Raw genomic sequence first — 21122 nt, 5'->3', positions numbered from 1 at the left:
AGGGGAGGAAAAAAGTCTTAGACTGTTTCCAAAATTTAGCAAATCACACGGCTATCTGCTTCCTTTACTTCCCAAGGTTTCAGCCTGCATCTTTGGTACCTTAGATGAGTGAAAGCTGGTTCGTGGGTTTGCATCCCGTCCTATCAGAGAGTTACCCAATTGCCCATTGCCTAGGGCAGGGGTGGCAGGTGAGCAAACCCGTGCTTCTGGATGCCAGGCAGCTCTCCTCTGGGTGGTGGCCCAGAGACCCTTCCACCCTGTGGCTCCATCACCTTCCTCTCGTGGCTGCCTCAGTCACTGGGAAAGGACCTGAGACGGCGCACAGACCCGGGGGTGGCACAAAGCACTTTTGGGCACAGTCCTAACTGCGAGGGTGAGGCAAGGCCATTAGCTCAGGCGCTGGAATGTCTCAGGGCTGGAGAGAAGACAAAGGAGCTTCCCACGGTGGGAAGCTGTCTGACTGTACCACATATTGTGCATGAAACCCCGACCTCCATACTTCTTGGCTGTCTTCTCTTAAATACCATCTTTTTTAATTAAGGAAGGAGCTTCAGTTGGTTTAGGTGTTTCCTGTTTTAGTTTAAGTGTTTTGGTATTAGCACAGCATGAAAGGCTTATTAGATATTGCCTAAGTCGAACTTTCCAAGGGCTTTAATTCAGAAATCTCTTCCCAGGTGAGCGTCCAGGTGGATTCTGAGGTGAATTCCAGGCAAACTCTCTGGTGGAATCCAAACTCCGAACCAACAAGTACAACTTGCTACCTGCTGAGGCAAAAATGAAAGGCTGATTAAGAGGATTAATAAGATTATGCTTATAAAGCAGCTCGTGCTCAGCCAAGAAAAGTAGTATTTATGGAATTAATAAGTTTGACTTTCTTTTCCTTTTGTAGGATGTTGCAACTGACTGTGAGAACCTATTTTTGAATTTTCTGGGTTTAAGTTTGGTTGCAGGCAAGAAGGAGAGGGGACATCTGGGCTTCTCAGGTACAGACCTGCTGCAGATCCTGTGCCCGGGAGGTTCCTCCCCCAAGGCGTCCACATTCCAGTTCCAGGGACTGGACTAGCACAGCGGCGCCTGGCACATCCTGCCTGCTGTATTGTGGTTGTGGCTTGGGATAAGTGTTTCCTAGAAACGGAACAGATGTTCTCCTCCCCCCACACACCCTATTTGCAATATGTGCATCTACATTTTTTTTTCCTCCCGTCAATCACGGAGTAACTCTCTTCCTTTAGGGGAGACATCTACTTGAGCGCCTCGTGGGCTGTGACCCGAGAAGATATGTGGATGGCAGAGAAAAGAGCTGAGAGAAATGTCTACAATTTCTCATGACCTGAACCCCGATGAAAGGAGTTTCATGGAGAATTCAGGAAATGAAAAGGCAAATGCAAAAACTAGATTTTAGTAAAAAAGAGTTTCCTTCCTCTCCAGAGGATGCAGCAAAGAAAAACATGGCACACTTACTTAGACCAGGCGGTTGTAAAGAGTACAGCACCTGGCCGTGGCACTGATTGGCATCTGAAAGCAATTGATGTCACTAGACCGATTCTCCAAATTTCCAATTCTACCCACCCCATCCTCTATGTGATGCTATTTTTTTAAAAACACAAATTCTTTATGCGCTTTATCAGCAGGCTAAGAAATAGACTGAAAATCCAGGAACTAGACTGATAAACCAGTATTTATTGAATATCTGCACCCAGCACTGTGCTGGGTGTCAGAAGGAAACAGCTTAGTCTCTTGCTTCCATTTCTTTCTTTGCAACTAAAAGAGAAGTCGCTGTTTTCACGTGAGAGGATAGCATATTGTGGTGGAAAGAGTGTTGGGTTGGAAGACAGGAGTAAAAGGTCATTTTCTTGGCTGCAGGGTGATTCAGTGGGAGAATTCTCAGCTGCCATGTGGGAAACCTGGGTTTGAGTCCATGCCCACCCCCAGCCCCCCACCCCCAAAAAGGTCATTGTCCCAGGGCTGCTGTTTAAACAGCACATCTAATTTCTAGCAACCTTAGTTTCCTGAGCTCTGAAATGGGTATAATAATGGCCATCTTACTTCATTGGCTTATTGAGACACTCAGATGAGATAATGGATAGGAAAGCCCCCCAAGAGGACCCTTACACTGTGTTTCCCGGGCTGTGAAACCACTGATGTTGATAGTCAACATAAAAAAGTCACTCCAGCAATTTGTCATGATAAAATATTTGTCATGATGAGGGAGATGTCTGTAGGCTTAGGAATGCTTTGAACCATCTACCAGCATCCTGTTTTACCAGCAGAGGTCTCTTTTGGACCACATTTAGGATGCGATATTTCTAAGCACCAAAACACAATGTTAATTTGCTTACAGTGGTACCTCTTGACATGCTCATAGCTTATTGCTTATTCTGTTCATCCTCCTCCTTTCTTGCTTATTTATGCCCAGAAAAGGCAGCATTTAGGAACTCTTAGCAGCAGACCTGGAAACTCTGTGAGGTTGCTTAGGATAACAGAAGGGTGAGACTTTAGGGAATGGAGAAAATGTGGGCAATATAGACCCATGAGAAGGAGGGAATTTAACCCAACAACCTTAAGGGTTGAGATGCAGCCCCTAATCTAATCTATTTCCTTTAGTTTTGCCTACAAGCTTCTGATTGTTCTTTCCTCTGGATTTTCACATGATCAGGCTGCAAACTGCCAAGGTTTGGCTTGAGATGAGGCTTCATAATAAAAGACGACAGCTGAGACTTACAGTGGCAGAACTGTGTAGACACGGCAAACCCACGGCGGGAAGCTGTCTGATGGGTGTGCTACAGGACGTGGGATTCTTTGTCCCTTCATTTCTGATTCCTCCTTCCAGCTGTTTACTCAGCAGCTACAAAAATTCTTTCATGGCTATAACTTCACAAATAAGGAATCGTAAAGGTGCATTAGGTTTCCCCTCCTTAGTTTATGAAATGATGTGTTATTTTATGTTGAAGAATTTTTACCCTTTTCTTATGCTTTAGAGAATTAAAGTGCTTTTGATCTTTGAAATGGTATTTGAGAAGCAATTAAATGTCTATAAATTGGTCTTCCTTACCTGGGATACTTGATTTAAAAAAAAAGCCTCAGGCATTGTATTAAAGTTAATGCCAAGTATACCTAGTGCCATTTCCTTCAGAAATGAAGGTGGTGTCATTTTATGGAGGTGGTTTGTGGGATTGGCCTTTAAAAAGAAATGAAAAAAGAAGTGTTTTAGGCTAAAACAAATTCATCAAATTTTGCTGTGTTCCAAAAGTGGTTTTTCAGAGAGAAGTGAGAGAAGATTGAGACTTGAATTCAAGGGACAAGGAAATATTTCCATTCTATCCGAACTAATGGCTCTGAGATTATTAGCTTTTCTTCATGTGTGTTTACTTCCTCATCTATAAAAAAGGTATCACCCTTATACCTAGCAATATGATATTTTCTGTGGGAGTGTGGGTAAAGTCCAGGCGTGGGATGAGTTATGCGGAAATAAAAGGAAAGTCCACCCTATGCCTAAGGATCTCTTGATGAGACAAGGCTCCCAAACATGGTTAAATTCGGGAATAAATGAAGGCACCTTATAATAAATAATTAAATATTATGGTTCAGACAAATGCTTTACCCCAAAGTTTCTATTTTTTATAAGTGAACCACCATTGCGTCGAGGTGCAAAACTTCTTGCACAAGGTAAAGGAATCGGGCGACCTCCCTGACTCAGTTGGGGGATGAGGGAAGGCTGGGCCTTCTGAGCGACTCCATTTCACCCTCCTGTGACCCTCAGCTCCCTCTGGGTGCCCCCGTCTCAAGCGCCTGCTACTCACTGCCCTCAACTATATAACCGTGACCCCTCAGCATACTGCATTCCCCAGGAAGCGTCCTTTCCCCCTCCCCCATTCTCCCCTCTCCCTCCACATTACTCAGGATCAGAGAATCTCAGACCTGCCCCGGATCTGGGTGAGGCTAACCGGCTCACTCCTCACGTGGCAAAGTGAAGGGCCAGGGAGGTGGTGAAGCTTGGTCAGTGGCGGGTGGAGGTGGTTGCTAGCTCCACCATCTCTTTCCCAGCCAGTTTTGGCTCCTTTCTTTGCTCCAGGTTACTTCTTGAAGGTAGTCAGAGAGAAGAGATTACTGTTGATGAGAGACTAATGCTCACAATAGCTTAACCTCTCTAGGGACATTAGCAAATTAATAGAGGATGCAGGGGCCCAATAGAATGACTCTTCAATAGTGGGATTTGAGATAACATGAAGGGTCTTCAGGAAGCCTATAGCAAAAGAATGACATTGGTGTTTGATTGCAAAATTATATTGGCAAACATTTTATAAAGTTTTAAAAAATTATAATAGAAATATAAGAGCACAGAAGTTTTGAAATAATGCCCAATCCTCCCTGTATAACATATCTGTTTGTATTCTTAGCCTCTTTTCAATACTTACACGTGTGAAAATGTATAATAATTATATTACTTGCATTCTGCTTTTTTACAATTGACGATAAACCATATTCATTTCCCAGGGTCTTCTGACCTTCATAACTTGCCAACTTGAATGACTGTAGATTCAAACGACAATACTCTCATCATCTGCCCAAGCTTCTGTTGTTGAACATTAACTTGCTTTTTAATTTGCTTCCAGCTTTTTTATTTTAGAAAATAACCCAGAATTAGGTACACGGGCTTAAGTCATATGTAGGATTGTTTCTGTAACCTAAATTTCCAGAAATTTTTCACTAAGTTCATATATGTTCTCGACCATTAAGCTAGTTTCAACCATATGGGGATTCCTATTTGTGATGCTGTCGTAATTGTATGGATTGCGTTTAAAATGCTATCCTTTATGAAGTCATTTCTCTTTAGTGATTTGTCTACAACTTGGGTAGCCTCCCTCCAGGTAGTCAGGACATCTGAGCTGCCCCCACTAAACCTAGCATGACGTCTCCCAGGGGTATGTTTAACTGAGTCCTAGATGAAGCATGGTGAATTATGTTTTAGTAACTAAAAAGTTACTAAAGTAGTTATATTTACATTGACATATTCAAATTAAATAATATTTACACATTGGGCCAACTTTTAAAGGAACTTGATCATCTAGGTGTTGTCATTATTTAAGTCATGATTTTCCTCTATGCAGAAGAAATTGACTATCAGGAATAAATTTCAGTCCAGATTAAACTCAAAAACCCAACTTTCCCTTTCCCAGTCTATGGCTCCCAACTGCTCTGATTAAGAAACGGTCTTAGAATATTCCTTGACTCCTCTTTCCGACCAACTTTACTTCAACTTTGAAGCTCCCAGACCCATCCATGCCTTGGCTGTAGGGAGGCTGAGAAGGAGATGGCTAGAAGAGATGGATGTACATGACTCTGTTACTGGTTGGATTTGGGGGATGAGGAGGAGGTGGGAGAACCTGGCTTTCTCTACTGGGCCAGGCTGTGGTGCCATTCATCAAAATAGGAAACCCTGGTGGAGGAGTTAGATGTTAGATGGTTCTTGGTTTAGAGGTCCTGAGTCTGAGTTGCGTGTGGAACGTTCAGGAGGAGCTATTTAGTAGGAAGCTGGACTTATCAGACCAGATCTTAAAGAAGGGTTGGTGGGAGATAGATTTGGGAAAAATCCATTGAGAACTGCTCTGGGGTCCTGCTGACCACACACCCTACGCTTTGCTCTGGGCAACCCCACCCAACCATGTCTGCCCCATGAAATAGGAGAAGCAGATGGTGTCAGCAAGCCTGGCAGGATCCCTATGATCACTGTAAATTAATTACCTTGTTTTCCAGTTTAAGAACCAAATGTTATAGCAAAGTAACCCTGATTTACTTACCTTGAGCAGTGACTAAGCCAATGGGAGAATTAGCAGATCTGCAGTATTGCAAAAATTCACAAATATCCATGTTTCAGTTTGTGTGTTTCTATAAAACCCCAAACTCTTTCCTTTTCATTGACATATTCAATGTCAAAAGACTCTACCCAACTTTCCACCCCAAACCTCCCAAGGGATGGATAGTCTATACTACCCCCTTGGTAATTCCATGGTGCTGCCTCCTTCCCCAGATTAAGGTGGTGCGCCCACCCCCACCCTTGTATTTTCATGTCATTTTGAAAAGAAGAGAGGTCAGGTGTCCTATACTACTTTATGTGGTGGAGAGAATCAAGCACACTTTTATATTCAGCATTATTTTTCAGACATGAGTTGGTATTAAACTTGTTTTATCTTTTTTTTAAAAAAACTGGTCACGTAATATTGTTTCTATTTTTGTTGTCATTTTTGCCAGCTTAGTTTTCCTTATATTATATTTACTTTTCTTTTCTGAAATACTATTAAATTGTAACATGTTAATATATTTTATTGCCAAGTTTACTCCACAGCCATAAATGAATAAGACACACCAGGGACATAGAAAGCCAAAAGAAGACAGCAAGGGCGGTGACCCAAAGGGGCTGCCAAGCTTTCCTGGAGAAAATGACATTGCACTCAGATGGGGGCCCTAAAAAGTCATGGTCTTCACTGGGGTCTTTTTTTTTTTTTTCAGGTATGAAGCCAAGAAACCTCAGCCAGGAGAGTTCATTGGGGTCTTTAACACTTGCCGCCTTCCATCCCAAACCCACGTTTTCCTAACCAGTTTACTTTCCTTGGCTCCCCATCAACCATTTTAAATCTTTTCCACTCTCCTTATACCCAGGCAGGTGACCTTACATCCTACTTTACAGAGAAGAAAGCAGTCACCCAATGGGGACTTCTCGACTGACCACCACTCTCCAGCCTCTGGCTTCCTGTTTATGGAGCTATATTTCCTCACTGTGTGCCAGGCAGTGTTGAGTGCTTTGTCTGGATTCTACAATTTCATCTGTCACAAGAACCCTATGAGACAGGTTGACTGCTATAGTGGCACTCAATTTACAAATGAAGAAGCTGTGGTTAGAGAGAGTCCCATCCACACACAGCCCCACCCTGTAACCCCAACATACAATATGGTGTTTGGGACTAAGTAGGTGTTCAATAATCAATTTTTGAATTAATTTTAATATTGAAGAAACTTAGAGCTTATTGAGAAAAGGCAGTCCGTGGGGAAGGATTGAAGACATAAGATAAAGAAGGAATAAAGAAAAAGAGTCAGTTACAGAACAACATCTCATTATTGATAGAGAAGCAATAGACAAGTTGATGGCCAGAGATCACAGGTGAACCATTTTCTCCGAGCAAAGGGGAGAACTTGTCTGTGGAGACCAGAGGAAAGGGGCAAATGTGGGAGTAAAGAGAGATGTTGAAAGGAGGCTGAGGGAGTTTCTATTGACCAAGAGTCTTTGGAGAGAAGGTTGAGGCAGTAAGGACAGTGGCTCGAGAAGAGGATTTAGGTCTGCTATAGCTGCTATAAGGAATGGGACAGGGACCTGAACAAAGACATACAAAAGGGATCACCTGGTATCCCCATGGCTGGAGGAAGAGGGTGTTTATTGAGTGTCTACTATACGCGAAGAGCTCGTTTGATCCTCTCATTAGCCCTGTAAAATACTAGTTTACAGATAAGGAAACTGAGACTTACAGTAACTCTCTCAAGGTCACACAGGAGAGGAAACTGGGATAAGAATTTAGATCTGACTCCAAAAACCCTTGTTCTTTCTCCAAACTCCACTGCCTCCTGTGAGCTTTTGGCTCATTATGGGAGAGAAACCTGGGTTGTCCTCCCAACACCATAATCAACTCTTGGCTAGCTTAAGGCTTTTTAATCTCTCCTGTTCTGGGCCAGAAACAGAGAGGACGCTTATGGTCACAGAGGTACTACCTTTGCCAACTGCTGATTTTTTTAGTCAGAAGAGGATTTCTAAGCTCTGCTTAATTAGCTTATTCTATGTGTCTCTCTTTTTGCTGGGTGTCTAGAAGTTTGTCAGACACCCAGCAAGCACAGAATCTGCAGTGGGTGTAAGTAACTTAAGCCACACCTGTTTACACAATTTAAATTTCAAAAGAGTGATGTAAAACTGAGCTTACATCTTTAAATCAGAAATGGGAAATGATATTTCTTTAGCTCAGGATTTTTTTTCTCTTTGGGTGGGGCCCACCTATGGTTGATTCCTGAAAGTACACATCTAAGATGTAATTCTTGAATTAAGTCTTCAAGCTTGGATGCCTTTTAGAATCCAAATGCCTCAAGAAGAGTAAAAATTGTTCCACGTCAGCCAATTCCACTTTGGTGAGAATGACAGACCAGAGACATGATTGAGATTAGAGGAAGAGGAGGAAGGTGAGATGAAGGAGTGAGTTGGACTTCTTGGGGACAGAGAAGTGTTTCCCACCAGAAAGGCAAGAGGGAAAAAAAGGAGAGACTGAAGTCTTGAAGATGAGCTCTCCAAGAAACCCAGGCAGGAAACATCAGCCCAGGCAGCATCCTGAACTTGGGGAGAACTAGGGCAAAAAACACCAGGACCAGAGGTCATAGGTGAACTGTGGGGCCCTGAGTTTAGAATCAAGGTGAGGCCGGATTGGGGTGCAGGACGGAGTGGGGAGTGCTGGTCTATCTGTGTCTGTGTGGGTCAGAGAGGCTTAAAAGGTCAGAGTCAGGACTACTTAACACATTAGTAATTTCACATCTCAACAAAGACTCTTTGGGGTCAGTCCCAAGTAAAACAATGTCTGCAGCCTCTTTTATAGTAGGATGGACGGGGTGTTTGAAAACTTCTCTACCCATGCATAGCTCCCCAATGTTTCTTGCCAATAATACTGGATATATTTCTAACACTGATGTTGGTTAATAAATTTTTGGTCACTTAGATGCTGTGAGTGAGGAGGCATGCTCTCTAGATTATATACGTTATACCTCAAGAAATCCTGGTCTGAGCAAAGCATATGTTCTGTTCTGTACTCCTTTCCTTGCATTCTTGATGGGTTTGGTTAGTGAAGAGATTAGCAACAAGTCTCATTGTAAATCAAGGAATACAGGATAGGGTTTAGTACCTGAGAAGGAAATATAGAAATCACCAAAGGGGAGGGGAGAACGCAGAAAGAGGGCTGGAGGGACCCCCAAGGACACACTGCCTCTGTTTCTCCAACTGACCCCCTTCCCAAGCACAGCAGGGTGCCTCTAGACAGCTGATGGTCCAATGGGTGACGTTATGGAGGCTTTAGAGGCAAAATACAGGTCTAGAGAAGCACCTAAAATAGCAGTAGAATGGCATCCAAGGTGTTCTGCAAAATCTTCATTGTTCCAGGGAAATAACCTGGTGATAATCCAAATGGAATTAACACCTTGTGTTGTCAACCTGACACTCCTCACACAAGTTAATGAATAGCTTACAGGAAAACTAAAATCAGTAACTTTAGGGGCCTAGAAAAAGATTTATTGACTTACTTCAGACCCACCCTTACTTTATTGAACTTGGAAACATCTGTGTTAGTCTTGCACTAATCCTCCTTGAGTTGGCACAACATGATTGTGTTGGAAAGTTTCATGGAATTCACCACATTCATCCTTTAATTAGACTAAACTTGGATTTAAAAGCTTCTGTGTGATTTGGAAAAACCCAATCTTCGGTCTCAGACTGCTAAATCCTTTGAGAATTTTGAAGTGCAAATATACAAAATCATTATACAGACGAAGGTTTTGTTAATCTGAAGAGTGTGTGAGTCATTTTAAACCTAGAGTATTTCAGACTTAGTCATTTCCTGCATCTGAAATCCTACTTTCCAGCATAAAAATTATGAAGTGTAAATTTTTCCAGAATATAGAATTGCAAGACTAAGATATGGAAATGGGGTCTGGATGTGATGTAGCTATCGTGGCTGTAGCATTTCATTGGAATTCTGACTCTTAAAACTTGTTTTGCATCATTTGAACTTTTCTTCTCATAACTTTCTTCTCTGTTTTATCTTGAGTCTCTATTCTTCTCACAATTTAGCTTTACTGAAAGTTTATTTTCTTTGTAGGCCAGTTAGTTTCACATGAGGTCTGTGGCTACATGAGGTTCTTTGAATCCCCTCCCAGGTTGGGGTAGCTAATGGAGACCCTTGATGTAAATATATAATCCCCATTTCTCTCTCCATAGTGCGTGTTACACAAAAATGGATTGAGTGAATGTGTTTTAGAACAGCATAAATTTAAAAAAAAATAGAAATTTTCTCTTTTGAGTGGGATAAAGCACTGATACTTAACCATTATAAAAACATTGGAAGTCACAAAAATCTTGGGGGGAAGATAATACCTTGAATTTCCTTCTTCCCTTTTACAAATAGAGATTTAAGACCCAATTTTTAAAAACTTAATCATGACATTTGTTTCTCAGAAGAATCATGTGAGAAGGGCAAAGGAATCATGGTTTCTTCATTTCATGGGTGAGGAAAATCAGGTTCAGAAAAGTAAATATGATTATGAGCTAATGAAGACTGGACAAGAACTCAGGTATTCTGGTCTTAGGCTAGTTCTCTCTGTATTTTATTTCACTGTGGATGAGGGTGACAAATGACCATGTGAGTGTTGGGGGCTGTGGTGGTCATTAATGTCAACAAATATTTCCAGTTTTTCTTTTTCTGGGCATGTGTGCTAGTTTGAAGCTATTATGCCCAAAAGAGCCATGTCCTTTAATCCCTATGCAGTATTGCTGGGTGAGATCTTTCTGATTGTTTCCATGTGGGTGGTAACTTTTGATTAGATGTGTCTCCACCCATTCAAGTTGGGGTTGCTTACTGGAGCCCTTTCAGCCTTGGAAAAAGCTTTAGAGCCAACAGAACCAACATAGCCCACGCAGCCAGAGACCTTTTGAGATGAAGAAGGAAAACACCCCTGGGGGAGCTTCAAGGAGCAAAAAACTAGGAGACAAAGCTAACAGATATCTCCATATGCCCTCCCAGCTGAGAGAGAAACTCTGAACTTCATCAGCCTTTCTTAAGTGAAGGTAACCTCTTGTTGGTGCCTTAATTTGGACATTGTCATGGTCTTAGAACTGTAAGCTTGCAACTTAGTAAATTCCCCCTTTTTAAAAGCTGTCCTGTTTCTGGTGTATTGAATTCTGGCAGCTTACAAACTAAAACAGCATGTTTAGGATTACCTCCCTGTACCTTTTGGGTTGGTGTGGCATATGACTTGTACTGGCCAACAATGTATGTAGATGTGATGTATCATTTTCAGTCAGGAACTTTAAAAATCAGTGCAAAAAGTGTACATTCCTTTACTGATGCGTGATCATGGAAACACTGCTAAGATAAATTACTGATGTGTGATCGTGGAAGCCCCTGCTAAGATAAAGCTTTTGTCAACCTGGATCTCTGAGTATATAAGTGGAGTAGATTCCCTTGGCTGAGACATACTGGACATAGGTAAATGATAAATTAATGTTGGTTGGTTCAAGCCACTGAGATTTTGGAGTTGTTTGTAATTGCAGCAAAGTTTAACTTATTTTTGGTGCAGAAATTAGGGAACATAAATTGGCAAAGAATGCATGGATCTTATAAATACATATGCATCTAACAGTAGAGCCCCAAGGTATAGGAAGCAAATATTGACAAATTTGAAGGGAGAAATAGACAGTTCTACATTAATAAGAGACGTCAATGTACCGTTTTAATAATGGATGGGACAGTTAGAAGAAGATCAGGAAGGAAATAGAGGACTAGAACGATATCATAAACCAAACAAACCTAACAGACATATATAGAACACTTCACCCAACAGTGACAGAATCTACATTCTTCTATAGTGCACATGGTTCATACTCCAAGATAGACTATATGTAAGGTCACAAAGCAAGTCTCAGTAGATTAAAAAATATTGAAATCATACAGTGTATCTTCTCGGATCATATGGAATGAAGGTACAAATCAATAACAGAGGGAGAATTGGAATACTCACAAATACATGGAAATAAAACAACGCACTCTTAGACAATGAATGGGCTGGAGAGGAAATCACAAGGGAAATTAGAAAATATCTTGAGGCAAATGAAAACAAAGGTATAACATACCAAAACTTATGGGATGCAGAAAAGACAGTGCTGAGAGAGAAATTTATAGTTTTAAATGCTTACACTAAAAAAGAAGAAGGATGCATTGGTGGTTCAGTGGTAGATTGCTCACCTGCCATGCAGGAGACCCAGGTTCAATTCGTGGCTCATGTACCCCCGCCCACCAAAAAAAAAAAAAAAAAAAAAGAGAGAGAGATCTCAAATCAGAGACCTAACCTCACAACTGGAAGATTTAGAAAAGAGAGTAAACTAAACCCAAAATGAGTAGACGTAAGGAAGTAACAATTAGAGCATATATGTAAGTGAAATAGAGAATAGAACATAGTAGAGAAACTTAATGAAACCAAAAGTTGGTTCTTTGAAAAGATCAATAAAATTGACAAACTTTAAGCTAGACTAACAAAAAAAAAGAGAGAGAGAGAGAGGATGCAAGTAACAGGATTGAAATGGGGGACATTACTATTGACCCCACAGAAATAAACAGTAAGAGGATACTATGGGCAACTGAAATGCACAAATTCCTAGAAACACACAAACTACCTACATTGACTCAAGAATAAACAGAAGGGCGGGCTACGGTGGCTCAGCAGGCAAGAATGCTCGCCTGCCACGCCAGAGGACCCGGGTTCAATTCCCGGTGCCTGCCCATGTAAAAAATAAAATAAAAATAAAAAATAAAAAATAAAATAAAATTGTTAAGAATAAACAGAAGATTTCCACAGACCAGTAATATTAAAGAGATTGAATCAGTCATGAAAAACCTTCCAACAAAGGAAATCTCAGGACCAGATGACTTTACTGGTGAATTTTACCAAACAGTCTAAGAAGAATTAACAACCATTCTGCTCACACTCTTTCAAAAATTGAAGAGTAGAGAACACTCCTTAACTCTTCTATGAGGCCAGCATCACTAATATTAAAGCCAGATAAAGATGCTACAAGGAAAGAAACTTATAGATCAATATGCCTAATGAATATAGATACAAAAGTCCTCAACAAAATATTAGTAAACTGAATTCAACAGCACATTAAAATAATTATATACCATTATCAAGTTGAATTTATTCCAGTTATTCAAGGGTAGTTCAACATAAAAAAAGTCAATTAACATAATATACCATATTAATAGAATAAAAGGAAAAAGTCACATGATCATCAATAGATGTAGAAAAGGAATTTAACAAAACCTGCACCCCTCTTGGCAAAAAAACATAGAAAACTAGGAATTGAAGGTGATTTCCTCAATGTGATAAAGGGCATATATAAAAACCCCCAGCTAACAGCATATTCAATGGTGAAAGACTGAAAGCTCTCCTTCTAAGATTGGGGATAAGGCAGAATGCTCACTGTCATCATTATGCAACATTGTACCAGAAGTTCTCACCAGCACAATTAGGCAAGAAAAAGAAATTGAAGGCACTGAAACTGGAAAGGAATATGTGAAACTTGCCCTATTTTCAAATGACATGATCTTATATATACAAAATCCTGAAAAATCCACAACAAAGCCTTTAGGGCTAATAAAATAGATTCAGCAAAATGGCAGGGTACAACCCCCACAGAAGCAGTAGTTTTTCTGTACACCAGTAATGAACAATCTGTGAAGGAAATAAAGAAAAGGGACCCTAAGCCAAGGAATGTGGGCAGCCTCTGGAAACTGGAACAGGGAAGGAAACAAATTTTCCCCCAGAGCCTCCAGAAGGAAGGTGGTCCTGCTGACACTGCGACTTTTAACCCAATGAGACCCATTTGGATTTCTGATCTCCAGAACTACAAGGTAGTACATTTGTGTTGTTTTAAGCCACTAAATTTGCGGTAATTTGTTACAGCAGCAAAAGGAAACTAATACACCCAGTGGCCTATTACTGTTGAGATCTGATCTCAAGAGGGCCGTAGCAGAACATGGGAAACTCACTGCAGAACCATTACCACTGCTGGAGAAAACATGGTACCTAACTTGTAAGCAAGCCCAGCTCAGATGCGGAAGCCGTCTCTAAGCCTGCTATCCCAAGTGATACCGCGAGGGATTCTGGATGGCACCACTCTGTTGGCATCTGCCGTCTCTGACTTTTAAGTCTCAAAGTAGTTGGTGCTGCATAACTGAACTTTGGCTTGTTACTGGAATTAAGACTGGCCATTGCAGCACCTGAGAACCATCACGTAGTACCATCACAGACTGGGGAAAGAATCCGGATCTGGACGAGGTATGGTTTTGCCCACTAGTCCCTGGGCTCCTTGGAACAGGCATGCCACTGTCGTGTCAGTTTACATCTCTTTATAGGCACCAACACAGTACTTTCAGGGAGAGAAACGCACACCGTCATGATTTTGAGAGTCCACTCTATGCCTGATATACAGGTGAGTAAGAAAGCATTTTGGTCCTCAAATGGCTCACAGTTCAGTGGGAACAAAATAGGCATGAACAGACAATGATTACATCATGCGGCAAGTTCTAGAATTGAGAAGCATGAAGAGGCTGCTCTGGAAATCCAGGGAGAGGAACGATGAACTCAGAAGTGAGCAAGGGCTTCACAGAGGAGTTAAAAATGTTGCTGGATCTTTAAAAATGAGACCCCCCCCCCAAACAAAGATTTGCTAGCAAAGAAGGGCCATCAGGCAGGGGTGCAACACATTCAAAGGTGAGAGGTATGTGGTGCACTTACTGATGAGTGAGGGGTGGGGTTGGGGAGGGGCTAGAAGAGAAATGGAGCCAGGGTTGGGGGCATACGAGTCACTGATTGATGCTTTGTTGCTCTCAGTGAGGGCATTGGATGGGGATGATGTTCTCAACCCCACTGAATCCAAATCACTGAGGTGGGGGGGTCCAGCCATCAGCATTTAAAAAGGGGTCCCAAGTGATTCTTCTGCACAATAGGATGAAATTCCACTGATGGAGATGGGCTCACGATTTCCTTCTAGAACAGAAACCATACAGTCCTATAAAAATAGTATCTTTTGTTGGGTTCTAACAAACCTCTTTGAATAATATCAACTTCTCTTTGAAGAACATTATTTCTAAACTTGGAATTTTTTTACTCCCCAAACTTGGGTAAATTTTGGGAACCTTAAGGTTGAAATCAACATTTCATGTTTCTTAAGAGTAGAAAGATTTTCAAATAATAACTACAGTTTCTAAAAGGAAAGAGATGATCTGAAGAAGTTGATATTTATTAGTGCAGAAATGAGATGAAAATGGACTCTGGAGGTAGTGGGATGCTTTAGCCCTGGGTGGAAGTGAGACTCCAGTGGAAGCTGCAGCCAGGATGCCTTGAGAATTTGCTCTTCTACAGGGACCTGTTCTCTTAGGGAATTGTTGCGCTTGGCCTGAACTCTGGGCAGGACTGCTACTGGATTCTTTTTTCTGGATTGACAGGTGTCCTGCATAAAAGTATGGGATCTGTCGTGTCATCAGAGAGGGTGAAGAAACACTTTCAACATCTTAGCCCCAAATCTGCCAGCATGCAAGGTCTCTACCATCCATGCCTGTCTAAAATGAGCTGTTTGCCAATTTACTGCCTCTTTCAACTTGTCCATTTTTTTCTTTGCAAATGTCCCTGGAAACATCTCTACAATAAAATGGTTGCTAACACTTACAGCTCCAAGCAGGCATGTTCTATGCTTTTTATCTGCATTACTATTTCACCCTCACGGTAACCCTATAAGTAGGTATTATTATGCCCATTTTACAGAAGAGGAAATGGAGATGGAGCCAGGCAGTGGGGTGGGGTGGGGTCTTTACTCTCAACCCTTCCATTTTATTGGCTTTCTGCAGCTTACTGGGCAGTCTAAGTTAATTGCATAAAATAACATTGTTTATTAATAAATGCTTTCCAGAATGATTTCAAGGTATTCGCTGCTTTTCAGCTCCCATTAAGGATGGCCGAGAGATGCTTGCTTCGTGGTATCACACAATGTTTGCATTGCTTTCATGGCTTGACTTATGACCTTCTGGCTTTCTCCCAATGAGTGAGGATGAGTTGCGGCAGCTAAGATCCAAAATCATGCATGTTACATATGTGTTCAGAGTCAGGAGAACCTTGGGGTTTACTTGCCAAAGTGAATCCCACTTTCTGGGGCTTTGATGAAGGAGTCGTCACTGTTTTCAGGGTACCCAGAACACCCATTATCCCCAAATTCTAAAACCTTAGTGAGGTCCTACGATTAGGTAAGATAATGTCAGGTTCCCGTTACAGGCGACATCCCTGGACCCGCTCTGTGGGTTCGGCCCTCCCTCCTGAACGATGGTAGGACAGACTCTGCCTTGGCTTGGATCACCTGTCCATGACTTAGGGCAGCCTTCAGGAAGACCTTCATTTCTAGCTGAGTTGGTCTCACAAGTTACCTAATGCAAACATTTACTGAACAGCTTAATGAATTTTCTCCTGGAGACACCAGCATTATTAGTTCCTCCTAGGGTCACAGACTGGGCTTAATTTCTAGTTTAAGTAACAGAATGGCACCTCGTACATACATTCTTTATTATTTCTTTGCAAGTGAAAGAAAAAAGCAGGGTTATCCAAAATGCTCTGTGAAAGGAAGATTCAGATCTTTGTTTCAAAGCAACAAAGCATGAAGTTCCCCTTTGGACCAGGTGAGGGCGCTCCTGTCCTCTCCCAAATGTTTATGCTTGAGGCTGCAAAAAAGAAAAGAAAAAAACTTTTTAGTCAGGTTGGATAACAACGCTAGTTTGTTTAGCTAATTTCTCTTGGTATTTTTTTCAGCTCAGATGGTAGCAGCACATTCAATTACATTTAGCAGTTTTCAGTTCAGTCTGCACGTGAGACTCACCTGGGGTAGTTCTGAAAAATTTCAAATTCCCAGACTCCACCCCTAGAAATTCTGATTCTTTTGGCCTGGGGTGTGGCCTGGGTATCAGTATTTTTAAAAAGCATCCCCAGGTGCTTCTAATATGCAGGCAGGGTTGAGAACTACTGGCCTGGTGTCAGTTAATTAGAAACATGTTTGTTAGAGGGATAAATGTTGGAAATCGGTTTTGGTTTCCGACTTAAAATAGTGGCTGGCTCACCTGGGAGTTAAATACAGCAATATAAATCGATGTTTCTGTCCGTCGTAATTAACCTTTCTTGAAAGGCTTGGAAAAGCCGCTAAAACTTGGTCGTTTAAATAAGAGCAATCTCAACTCTGCCCGTTGCCCTGGCCAGGTCTCTTTTGCTCCCCCCGCCCTCCTAAACTGACCATCTTTTTACAGACAAGGAAAATTGTACATGTCCTTCTCAGGTAAACGCCAGCTCCTCTGGGTCTGAGCCTGTGGTTAAATCAGCAGAGCTGCTCTCCTCTTTGAATTGTTCTTTCATTTGATTTCTGCCAAGGCTTGCAAGGCTCCCAGGGGACTCCCAGGCCCTTTGCTGTCTGTGCTTCCTGCTCCCTGCACCGACCTTCACGGGTCTTTTCTGTTTGAGTTCCTCCCTGGCCCTGGTCAACAACTCCCCTCCAGCCCCCACCTCGGCCTCTGCTGACCAGGGCAGATGTTTCCCACATCTGGTCCCACCCCCCAAGGTAAGCATCTTCAGTAACAGAACTCCATCCTTCCCACCGGCCCCGCAGCTCCCCACTAAGCTCATACAGACACTGGGTCTTTACCTTGGTCTCTTGCATGAATCAGTTACTATATTCATGTGAGGGTAGAAAGCCAAGGGCTGCTGGACTGGCCTGAGCCTGCAGGAGGCCAGGAGGGAGCCTTTCCTCAGCTATCCTCCCAGCCTTTCAGGGCTGTTTGTCCATCTGTTCCTATATGGGTTGGCACCAGACCAATGGCAAACCTGAACACTGGTATGATTCTGGAACTAGGTAAAGGCAGCTCTGGTAAGTTGATGTTTTGGGTCCGAATGCCCATCCTTTAGGAATTTCCATGGAAGAGCAGGGCAGCCAGGGAAGTCGATAGAAACAGCAGTGACAAGTGGGAGTCACGGCTTCCAGTCACAGCTCTGCTCCTCCTGGTGAGTGCCCTTGAGCGAAGACAGCCCTCTTTGGGTCTCAGTTTCTTTACCTTACTCATTTTACAAATGAGTGACGTTAACTAGGCCAGTGTCCTGCACTTTGAGGTATATACATGGCACTCATGTGGGGAGCTTGTTAAAATGCAGATTGGGATTCAGGTGGTGAGACCTGAGATTCCACGTCTCTATTATGCTCTTAGGGTTTGCCTCTGCTGCTGCTCCGTGGACCACACTTTCTGAGCAATGCGTGTCTGCGTGTCTTCTGGGATCACTGAGCTCTCCGATTCTACGGTCCTGTAAGTTGCCTCCAAGATCTGCCTCTGGTCTGCATCTCTCGCCTAGTGAGGGCTTCCTCCTTCCCTCTCATTCCCACCAGCCGTTCTGACCTTCATCCATGGCCTTTTGAAGCTGCCTCTTCTTCTGTCTTCATCCTCCCTTAAAGGCTTGGCCTTCCCACGCTGCTGGGCTATGTAAATCTTCCTCCCTTAGGACTCTATTATTCCAGAAGATTCTCCCCCCTCTCTTCCCTTTGGCTGACCTTGCTTCCCAGCTTAGTTTCTATTCCTTGGTGTGTTTTCATGAACACCTGGCTAGATTACCGGGAAGCAGCCTGCTCCCCACCCAATCCAATAGCATTCATACGTGGCACTGAACTGTTTCCACTGGACTCAGCAGGTCAACTTCTATGTGGGAAAATGTAAAGTAATATTTGTAATTAAGCAAGCCAATTTACATCCCACTTCAAAATATTCTCTATTATTCAGTTCTTTCTCCTGACAAAAGTTTTGGTTATGGAGACAATCTTTGGCAGGCATCACCTTTGTTAAATAAAAGTAATGCAGACGATAATCTTTGAAAAGAAAGATCCATGGATTTCAACACAGCTTAATTATATTTTTTCACCTAACTGCTGCATCGAGAGTTTAATTCAATTGAGGTTAATAAGTCATCCTTTGGCATGACAGTGATGAATCCAGGTCTTATGGGGGGGCCTTAAGCATATGCAGTTTTGGAGTCCCTTTTTAAGAAAAATATTTTAAAATTATGAATATAAAATATTTGCAGGCCCTCTGGGAGGGACCTGTGAGCACTGCTCAGAAATTTTGAATGAATGACTTGAATGATGGAATGACTCTATCCACCTATTTCTGTAACTTTATGACCAAAAGATGGCAGTAGAGTATCAAATGTGGAACGTTCACTGATAGCTAAGATCTGAATTCCAAAGACACTCATGCATTCCTGGGGATTTGTTTTGAGAATATTAAGAAAAAGTTTGCACCTACACTTTGAATTACATCCTGTGCTCTGCAATTTCTTGAGTCTCTTTGTGCGATTTTCTTTTGGCAAGATGATCTTCCTACCCTCTTTCAAGTATTTTGGGAAGCTGCAAGAGGTTTCATGTCAGTTACAAAACTATAATGTGAGATGGTTTACTCCTCAAACTTTTCTCCCTCCTGTTTTATGGTACTTTAAAATTGCACCTGTTATAAAGCAAAAAGAAAGTGCCTCACATGACTCTTCCACAAGTGATTTTAATGAGCTTTGGTTCTACTAATGCTTTTAACCATATTAGATTTTGTTTACATTGATTTTCTAGCTACACAGTAACCAAAACCCTCCCTCCCCTCATATTTGACAGCATTTTAAAAAACTAGCACTTGCTTCATATAGTGAGGACATACCTGTTAAGCACAAAGGACTCCTTTGTTTGTTTAATGCTAAGGACCATTCCTCTCTTTTCCCATCCACCAAGACCTAATTTGGGCTTTTGATGCCATTAATAGATGCCTCTTAGGTATTGGAAACTTGGCACTTAAGTTTTGGTTTCAAGGACACACAACTAGTCTTTCATATGGGTGTGACGGTGATCGCAGATACAGGTCATCTTTTTATTGGGAGGGGTCCTTGGTACGCAGAAGGTTTTTTTTTTCTTGTTTAAAAAGCTTGATTTAGAGCACTTCACATCCATCTTGTAAAAGTTATCAAAGTGGCATTTTTACAAGGATATTTTGCAGCATCAATAAAAGAAAAAAGCTTCAAAGTTGAGCGTTTTTTACTGTGTCATGTGTTAGAGGAGTTAATGGGACTACTGCTAGATCAGAAAACCAGTAGGTTAAGCTGTGCGCTACCACAGATATGTGATAAAGACCATGTGAACCGCCCTCAAAATTTGACTTTGTAACTTCAAGTTTATAACTGGCTTATACAACCAGGAGTCGCCACGTGGGTGAGATGCAGAATGCTTATTTACCTACCTAAGTTACAAGGCAGAAATTCCTTAATGCATACAAGTGCTGCAGAGGTGAACACTTCATAATACCTCTGAGTTTAAGAATGAAATTGGCCCCGATAGCTGAAGTCGGTTTGCTTATTGCAAACTCAATTTTTTAAAAATCCAGTTAACACCAAAACTCTGGAAAGGAGGTTGCAAGGTGTTAGGCCCACAGACTCGTCCTCAAAACGCCTCTTCTGTGAAAAAGGTCAGTCAAGGAGCAGTTTCCGTCCTATTAATTTAAAGATATGCATTTCTTTCCCTTTTGACCATTAAAGATTCCCATTAGGAAAAGTAAAGAGAACAAACATCTTAACAGGATGCAGAAACCAAGCCCCCCTCTCCTCCCCACCCCCAGGATAATTGATGGCTCTGTCATTAGCAGGGTAGCTGCCATTTCTTATCTTGATTGACAGGTTAATAAGGGGCCTGGGGCTATCTTTTCAGTCTGAACACACAACCTTACCAATTACTTTTAAATTATTGCTAATCTGTCAGAAAATAACAAGCAGAAGGAACAAAAATACCTGGGAAAAAAAATTGAAATGTCTGCTGAAGAAGCCTTTACTTCCGGTGGTTTAAAAGATTCAAGTGCAAAAAAACTTGCTAGAATTTGGTTAATAGAATTTAGGCACTGAGGATTTTTTTTTAAAAGAAAAACTTGTAGTTTATAATAGTTCATTGGTTCAATTAGGAGCGAAAAAGAAGGGAGTTTTGTAGTGCAATTGTCCAGCAAAGGAAAACGCTTTAAATTGGGGGATTCTGTGAGCAGGCCACCTGTAGGGCATTCATGGCCCTTTCTATAATGCTTCAACCCACGTCCTAGCTGCCTGCAGGCTGGCTAACAATGAAGGCGAAAGCTGTTTAAAAGGCTGAGCGCACTTGTGCCTTGGGTTTTCACTAACTGTTACAAGTCTTCCTCTCTCTCTCCCTGGCTCTCTCTCCTTTTTAAAGTAAAAGTCCC

At 41.9% G+C, this 21122-nt stretch overlaps 1 long non-coding RNA gene across 3 annotated transcripts; it reads right to left on the bottom strand.

The window, feature by feature from the left end:
* Positions 1–568: 568 nt before the first annotated feature.
* On the bottom strand, positions 569–4532 carry LOC143688096 (uncharacterized). Of its 3 annotated transcripts, none has more exons than XR_013177824.1 (3): positions 4416–4532; positions 2723–2871; positions 569–764 (listed from the first exon to the last, which is right to left on the bottom strand). It is a non-coding gene; the product is annotated as an uncharacterized LOC143688096 (long non-coding RNA). The 3 variants fall into 3 exon arrangements; XR_013177822.1 differs by having other exon boundaries at positions 569–761; XR_013177823.1 differs by lacking the exon at positions 4416–4532 and adding an exon at positions 3919–4073 and having other exon boundaries at positions 569–761.
* Between the last annotated feature and the right edge of the window lie 16590 nt (positions 4533–21122).

This window comes from Tamandua tetradactyla, chromosome 1, assembly GCF_023851605.1.
Source record: "Tamandua tetradactyla isolate mTamTet1 chromosome 1, mTamTet1.pri, whole genome shotgun sequence".
Taxonomy (NCBI): Eukaryota; Metazoa; Chordata; class Mammalia; order Pilosa; family Myrmecophagidae; genus Tamandua; species Tamandua tetradactyla.
This window is presented reverse-complemented; position numbering and strand designations above follow the sequence as displayed.